Raw genomic sequence first — 8,666 nt, 5'->3', positions numbered from 1 at the left:
TTGCCTTGTAACAATCACTGCAAAAATAACATGCAATGCAACATTATTTCTTGTCCTTGAATTGAAAATTGTCCTCCCCATGCCATGCCAGACCTTGAATCATCAACAGAACCAACTCTCGTCCTTCAGCAGAACCAAATTAAGCCCATACCGCTCAATATCTCCCAAAATAATTTGTTTTCCCCACTGTCAAAGGATGCAATATGCGTCTCTGGATGTGACGTCACATCCCTTGAAGACAGGGAATATTCAACTGTGGGTGAATGAAGTACACCTAGAAAATATTTGAGGAAGGTGTTGTGAGCGATTGCCTACCTTATACTGCAACACTTGACATTTTGCTTGCAGTGGCATACATTTCTCAAAACTGCAGGAGCAGCTGTAGGCTAATGTGTACAATGTGTGATTATCACTAACTGAAATTTTGTTGCTTGATTCATTTTGCAAATTGATTAAGTTGAACCCAAAAAATGTTCAGTTCACAGTAAAACATGGAATATCCTTGGTAAGAAGATTTTCCTCACCGATGGCCATCACAAGGAATCATGAGACCTCTCCCCCTACAAAACCAGAAGACAGCCATATCTACAGCAGTTTTAAAGATATCTGCTGTCACCACTCAGAGCTACCAAATATGGTCGTCTCTTGATGTGACGTTGCAATTTCGAAGGTAGTCTGCAATCACCACTGATGGTTGTCTCAGGATGTGACACTGTAATCCTGAAGACAGTATCCCATGTCTCCATTGATGTGACCCAAATTTCATCATGCAAGTTACCACTGGCACTGCACACAAACAGTCACCCATGGATGCGTCCACCTTATCTGGGACATCCTGTTGAATGTGCTGTGATATCTTACATCCTATAGTCACATCCTTGAAAATAAGGAATCCTTGGGACCCATCTTGAATAATGTGTTTGATGGTGAAAGCTTGTGGTTGGCACATTCGGGTTATTCCTGCGCCTTTTCGTTTCGTTTCCTTTCGCACGAATGAGACCTTCTGTCCAAATCCTGTCTCCATGGATGTAACTTCATGATTGCAGTCCGATCATCTCAGCCATAGTTTTTCTGCATTAGTAAGTATGGTTCACCTGCAAACATAAAAAGGAACACTGGAATGAATAATAGACTGTAGTACATGTAAAACCCTCCAAGAATGCATAACTCAAGTCCAAAATGGAAGAGATTTGCCCAACAATTTGCCATTAGTCACATCCTTCTTATTCTAAAAGCACCACTCATTCTCATTCCCAAGTTTCGTTTGCTTGTTTGACAGTAGCACTTTCTGCTCAAGGCAGTGTTTCTGCCCAAGGCCAAGGGATTTGACCCTTTCTTGATGCGAAAATGCTCAATTCTGCTTGCAAATGACTACACTAGTAAAGATGTATAAGAGTATCAAAACATTTCATTTATTTCATAAGTGCTGTCAGGCTGGCAATCTGATCTCGTGGGCAGCATTGCATACTATTTCTAACCAATCTTTCTGTAAACTAGACCCACCCTAGACTTTGATTTCAGGTTTGGGTTGAATCAGAGTCAAGACACTGAAAATGATTTGGGACCACTGTTACAATATACCTCCACAGCGGAGCGATGGTGAGATGAGAAGGAAGGAGCCTCAGACCCAGCCAAACCAGGAAGAACAAAGCCATCGAACCAGTGAAATTGCCAATGCTATAAAGGAATACCAAATCGTTAATGTTCCCGGCGATGGAAATTGCTTTTTTCACTGCCTGAATGATGTTATACACGGACAAAGGAACCCCTCTGGCCATAAGCAGTACAGAACACTGATATGTGGGTATATTCTAAGCACATGGGAAGAGCACAAAGCCATGGTTGAAGTATGCCATGGAATAAAAAGTCAAGAGCAGTATCAGGAGACGATGCTTAAAAGGGGTGGATATGCAACATCATGTGAAGTCCAAGCTGCAGCAAATCTGCTGAAATGTTCCTTCAACATCTTATTGGAAGGAAGGAAGTTGCATAATGATGGTACCAGAAAGACCACTTATTACAACGAAACTATTGAGACTGATGACGCACTGATGCACATTACTCTCTTACTACGAGAACAACACTACAGCATTTTGATGCCGCCAGAGCAAACAGCTCTTCCACCTGTACCAACCAAGATCACTTCCACTAAGGTAAACAAGAACTCTTCACCAGAAGTTAGAAGGCAGTCAAAGCGATTGGGAATTGTTCCCCTGGAGCCATCTGAGACAGAGAGCGCAAGTGCAAAGAAAAAAAGACGGCGGAACAACAGCCGGCGCCTGAAGGTAAAACGCGAATCCTTGCATCTAGAAAAAGACAATGAAGAGGAGTTGAAAGACACCACAGAAAACTTGCCTGACAAGACGTTTCAAAATGCTATGGCAGGTATTAGGGCATTTGAGGTTGAGCAAATGTCATACAAGTTTACTTTATGCTCAGTATGCCAGGAGAGAAGACTGCAAATGAAGACGAACTCACAAAATGTATGCAGAAGATGTGCTACTGAAAAAAGTGATGTGAAAATGTTTTCAGCAGATAACAACATGGATCCGGGAGAAATGCCACCCGAGTTATCAAAACTAACAACGGTGGAACAGCAGCTTATCTCCAGGATTTCCCCATCCATAAATGTACATCTGATGAAACATGGCGGTCTAGCATCAAGTGGGCACTGTGTGGCGTTCCCTCAAGCTATCGATGAAGTTGGCAAAATTCTACCTAAACTTCCAAGTGAAATCGATATCATAAGAGTACGACGTCAGGGGAAAAATGACTCAAGTAAAGCTTTCAGAGTATCTAGAAGCAGAGTAGAGGCAGCTCTAAAATGGCTCAAGGCCAATAATCCTGCCTATGATGACATAATCATAAGTGAGGAGCGCCTCAATCTTCTACCAGCAGATGGTGAATTGCAAAATTTGCAGACCATTGAATTTTCTTCAAAGGCAAAACACAGAAGAGATGAAGGGCCTGCTCCAGATCAAACCTGTCCCGAAGGTTTTGCTGATGATGATGGTCAAACTGTGTCAGGCATTTTGCTTCCGGACCCACCCACTGATATACGGAAGAAGGTGGAAGATGTTGTGAAAGAAGCAGTGGGAAGAGAAGATGTGGAAGTTTCAGAGACACGGAGAGGAACAATCACCATCCCATGGCCGACGAGAGATGACAAACCCGTCTCTGAATTTACCACAAGAAATTTCTTCACATTGGCTTTTCCCTATCTCTTCCCTTATGGAACAGGGGACTTTCATAGCAACCGGCCTAACACATGCACTTCCTTGAGTGACTGGGCAGAACACCTGTTATGGTTTAAGGACGGCCGATTTTCTGGACACCACTATTTTAAATTTGTAGTCCACAATATGATTGCTAGAAAGAGAGTCCTAGATAGTTCAACTTACATTGTCCGTCAACATTTAGGAGACGACCACCTGACAGTGGCAGATCTCAAGGATAAAATAAAAAATGGCGACACTGCCATTGGTGAAAAAGTGCTTTACTTCAGTGCTGGACTTAGGGGAACCTCTCAGTACTGGGCCCAACGGTTTAAGGAATTGGAATCTCTCGTCCAGTACCAGATCACCCAGGGCAAGGGCCTTCCAAAGTTTTTTGGCACCGGCAGTTGTGCCGAATTTTATTTCAAACCCTTGAGGAAACTTTTACATGACTATATCCTGGAGGCCAAAGGCGAAGTTCAGGATTTAGATGACAAATCCCAACTTTTTGCTGCGCTGCAAGAAAACAGTCACATAGTTGGAAAGTACTTCGACCTCCGTACTCAGTCGTATTTCAAGCATGTAATGAAAAAAGTTTTTGGGGTGGAGGCATATTGGTATCGCCAAGAATTTGCCAAGAGCAGAGGCATGATTCATTGGCATGGCCTCTGTTGGCGGAATGACCAGCAACCGCATAGACTGCTCTTCGATGCCATCCAAAATGAGCTTAGTGAGGAAGATACGGCAAAGGAACTATCAGACTGGGCTGAACGCATATTTGGCATGACAGCCATGCATCCAGCAGGCAAGGACGAGCAGGGTAATCCTTGCAAGGACCTCTGGCCCCCACCCGAGGGCACAGCACCCTCGCCTCCAGAGGACACAAACCCCCTGTTCAAATTGCTATGTGACATCAGCCAAAACCAGGATAGTCTATTGGAGGATCATCTCCTCCTCAGTAACAGGGTCAACCTGCACAGATGCTCAGACTATTGTCTGAGGCTGTTGAAGGGGAAGAAGGAGAGAGAGTGTCGGATGGGATTTGGTTCTATCTCCGAGCCAGGTAAGTTATTGCGGGTACAGCCTGCAATAACACGTGACCGACACAATATCCTGAGACTTGAGATGGAGCGGGATCACCCTGTCCTTGTCCAACACTCATGAATCCATACTCAAGCATGGCGGGCAAATGGAGACATTTCAATTATTCTCTCGCACAGTGACCCAGAACATCCATCTGTTGATGAGATTGTTGGCGTTCGACGCTATATTTGTAGCTACGCCTGCAAAAGCAATGAGCCAACTGGAGCAGCATCTGCTCTTTTTAACGACCTGGTTAATTGCACGGACAACGAGAGCACATCGAAGACCATCTGTACGAAACTTCTAATGAATAGTGTCACAAGGGATGTTTCAGCCATGGAAGCAACATACGAGTTGTCCAGGTTGCCTCTATACAGATCCAGCCATCAGTTCCTGTCAGTGAGCACAACTGGATCGAGGTTACTTGAAAAAAAGGTGAAACTCTAACAAAAAGTACACCCTTGGACAAGTACCTCGCCAGAAAGAACGAAGACAACTGTTCATTCTACAATTTTATCTCAAGGAAAGGACGTGTTCCTGTGATGGCTGGCAGCATGAAGGCAACATGGCCACTTTCTGAAGATTACGGTCGCAATATGCTGTTGCTCCACTGGCCGAACTGGAGAAAAATTCCTGACATCAAGGATGAAAATTTATCATGGCAGGAGAGAATGCTGGAGTTTCTCAACATGGAGTCCTGCCCAACCTTTGTAGAGGGAGCACGACAATACGAGCACAGAAAAGCATCAGAGTTGGAAAAAGTTGTTTGTGAGGACGAAGCTGAACAGCCTGATTGGATGGATCTTCTTCGACCACAAGTCGATTTTGATGTGGTAACTGACTTCAAGTACAATGATGGAGGACCGGAACATGACTGGGGAGTCACCTCCACGGAGTACCCATCAAACATTGGGATTACTTGGCTGGAGAATATCTCGTCTGAAGAAGGGAAGGAAAGAGCAAATGATAATATAGTGCTTCCTGATGTAGATTTGGATATGATGAATGAGGATCAGAAATTTGCATACAACTTAGTTATGAGCACTCTTTACCGCTACAAAGCAGATCCTCAGGAATTCACCTCATACCTAAGGTTAGTTGTTGCAGGTACAGCAGGTTCAGGGAAATCATTTTTGATCAAATGTTTGGTGAAAGGGATTCGCACTCTTTTCCAGGAAAACAGGGCTGTGCAGGTTCTTGGGCCAACAGGAAACAGTGCAAATCTCATTTCAGGCACCACAATCCACAGCTTTCTGAAGGTTCCCATAGGATCAAGTTCGACGAAGGACATGACGCCACCACATGGAAAGACTGGATCTACCCTTCAAGAGCATTGCGAAGGATTACATGTCCTTCTCATTGATGAACGATCACTAGTTGGATGCAAAACCCTCGGATGGATGGAATACCACTGTTCCTGTGGAATTCAAAATGGACTGAACTCTGGCAAACCGTGGGGTGGTATTCCGGTAGTTGTCTTTTTTGGTGATGATGTCCAGCTACCCCCTGTCTGTGATCATCCAGTATACAAACCACGAGGTGAGGTCAATGCATGCCTTCATGGTGCACTTGCCTGGCAGGAGTTTGACAAGGCTGTGATTCTAAAAACTATAATAAGACAAAAAGATGGGGACGGCCAACTAAAAGACACTTTAAATGCTCTGAGGAACTACACCGTCACCAGAGAACAGGCAAAATGGCTGCAAGCTTTCCAGTGAGACACACTGAAGAAAACACATGGACAAGATTTGTTGGAGAGAATGAGTGACAAGGGGTTGTTTGTGTTTCCAACCCATGCCAATGAATGGGAGCACAATAAGATGAAGCTTCTTGAAGCCAACTGTTCCGCCCCAATAGCAAGAATTAAAGCACTGAACACAGGAGTCCATAAGAACACCCCAAGCGAGAAGGCAGGAGGGCTCCTACCTGAACTGTTTTTGTGTCAAGAAGCAAGAGTGATGTTAACAGGAAATCTTGCTGTAAATTATGGGTTATTCAACGGTTCTACTGGCATTGTCAGAGATATTGTCCACACAGATGGCAAAGACCCCAAAATGGGATTACCTGATGTTGTAATGGTAGAATTCGACAGGTACAGTGGACCACCCTACATTTCTGGTACAAAAATAGTCCCAATTGTACCTGTCACGCGTCTAATGGAATGCCCGTGCCATTCATGTTGGCGAAAACAAATTCCCCTGAGACTTGGCTGGGGAACCACCATTCATTGATGCCAAGGCATGACAATTGGTGATAATGAAGCATACCGTTACATTGTCATTCATCCCGGGACAAGAGCTTTCTAGTCTAGAAATCCTGGCGCTCTGTTCGTTGCTCTGTCGCGGGCCAAGACAGCAGGAGATTCTGGAGGTGATCCGGACTTTGCCTTTCACCCTCATGTGATGGTAAATGAAGACCGGCTCTGTCATATTGTCAGAACTGAGACCACTACTGCAAGAGGGAAGGAGATTGAAAGGATCAAGAAAGTTGCAGAGCAAACATCTGTTACATATGGATATCTCAAGGAAATTCAAGTCATTACATAATTATCATACATAAATTACATTCAAGAAACCTGGTGCCTTTTTCTACTTGTTTACATTGCAATGCATTGTTGACACATTTGGCAAAGGCATTCCATTATCCATTTGGCATTTGTAATTGTATGATTTTTTAAGTATTCTTGATGAAGCACAATAATTCTTCATCATGCAATATTCTCACATTCATTGTCTCTTCCAAGCTAAAATTCTTCAATCATTCGGTGGGGGACATGGCCGTCTCTAACCAAATTTCTGATCCTCATTCATGGAATTCCACGTCTTCTGTAGGACAGGAAGCACTAGTCTATAGACCTTCATGTTATATTCTTACATTCATTGCCCCCCACAAGCTGAAGTTCCTCAATGAACTTTAATCATTCGGTGGGGGACAAGGCTGTCTCTAACAGACTTTTCTTTACCTCATTAATTTTTATGTTAGGAAGCACTAGATCTTCAAATAATATTCATCTAACTTCAAGTTTTCTTAGCTTAATTCAATGCACGAAATGTTTACTTGACTTGAGTAATTCTTTCCCTGATGACCAGATATTGTTTATCTTACCTTCATTCAGTGCTTCTTCCAAGCCAATACTCTTCATTCATTTCTCAATCATTGTATTCCAATACTTCGGTGGGGGACATTGCCGTCTCTAACTGACTTATCAAATGTTCCTCAGTAGCTGAATTTACATCTTCTTAGCTTCATTCATTGTCAGAAATGTTTGCTTGAGTCATTCTCCCTCCAGACAGCAATAACCAGGATGATATCATTGCTTTCAATCTTACCTTCATTGCTTCCTCCAAACAAAAACTGTTCTTCTCAATCATTGTATTCCAATCGTTCGGTGGGGGACATGACCGTCTCTAACCGACTTCCTCAGTCATTGAATTTAGGTCTTCTAAATCTAAGCTTCATTCATATCATTGTCAGAAATGTTTACTTGAGTCATTCTTCTCCAGACGACAGCAATGACCACACAGGATGATATTGCTTTAAATCTTACCTTCATTGCTTCTTCCAAACAAAAACTCTTCTCAAACATTGTTGTATTCCAAGCGTTCGGTGGGGGACATGGCCGTCTCTAACCGACTTCCTCAGTCACTGAATTTAGGTTTTCTTAGCTTTATTAATTTTTTAGAAATGATTACTGTAGTCATTCTTCCCTCGACGACAGCAATAACCACAATGATATTGCTTTAAATCTTACCCTCATTGCTTCTTCCAAGCAAACTCTTCATCTCAATCATTGTATTCTAAGCATTCGGTGGGGGACATGACCGTCTCTAACCAACTTCCTGTTCCTCAGTCACTTAATTTAGGTCTTCTTGGCTTCATTAATTTTCAGAAATGTTTATTTGAGTCACTCTTCCCCTGATGACAGCAATGACCAGGATATCGTTTATCTTACCTTCATTGTTTCTTCCATTCCAAATCAAAACTCTTCTTCTCAATCATTTTTGTATGTCAATAGTTCGGTGGGGGACATGATCGTCTCTAACCGACTTCCTGTTCCTCAGTCATTGACGTTGCACTTCAATCATTCGGTGCGGTACTTGGCCCTGTCTCTCATCAACCTTCTGATTCAAGTTAGCAAGGGAGCGTACTTCAGCAAGAAACCCAATTCCTACAAAGTGGAACAATAATGCATACCATTTGCATTGAATGTAAGTGATAACCAAGCAGTCAAGGTGGTTGGGGAGAACAGACAATAATGCAATTTAAGGTTAAGCACCGATATGCATGTGTTTCTTCCCATTTTCCCTTTGAATTCAGAAGAATTGACTAGGGAACAAAATTGACACTGTCAAGTGAAAGTACATGTAC

The 8,666-nt window shown here is 43.0% G+C and overlaps 1 long non-coding RNA gene across 1 annotated transcript; it reads right to left on the bottom strand.

Moving 5' to 3' along the window:
- Positions 1–558: 558 nt before the first annotated feature.
- On the bottom strand, positions 559–8,404 carry LOC135492717 (uncharacterized). The gene is made up of 3 exons (XR_010448107.1): positions 8,251–8,404; positions 6,566–6,749; positions 559–1,094 (listed from the first exon to the last, which is right to left on the bottom strand). It is a non-coding gene; the product is annotated as an uncharacterized LOC135492717 (long non-coding RNA).
- Positions 8,405–8,666: the final 262 nt, after the last annotated feature.

Source organism: Lineus longissimus, chromosome 8 (genome assembly GCF_910592395.1).
Source record: "Lineus longissimus chromosome 8, tnLinLong1.2, whole genome shotgun sequence".
Taxonomy (NCBI): domain Eukaryota; kingdom Metazoa; phylum Nemertea; class Pilidiophora; order Heteronemertea; family Lineidae; genus Lineus; species Lineus longissimus.
This window is presented reverse-complemented; position numbering and strand designations above follow the sequence as displayed.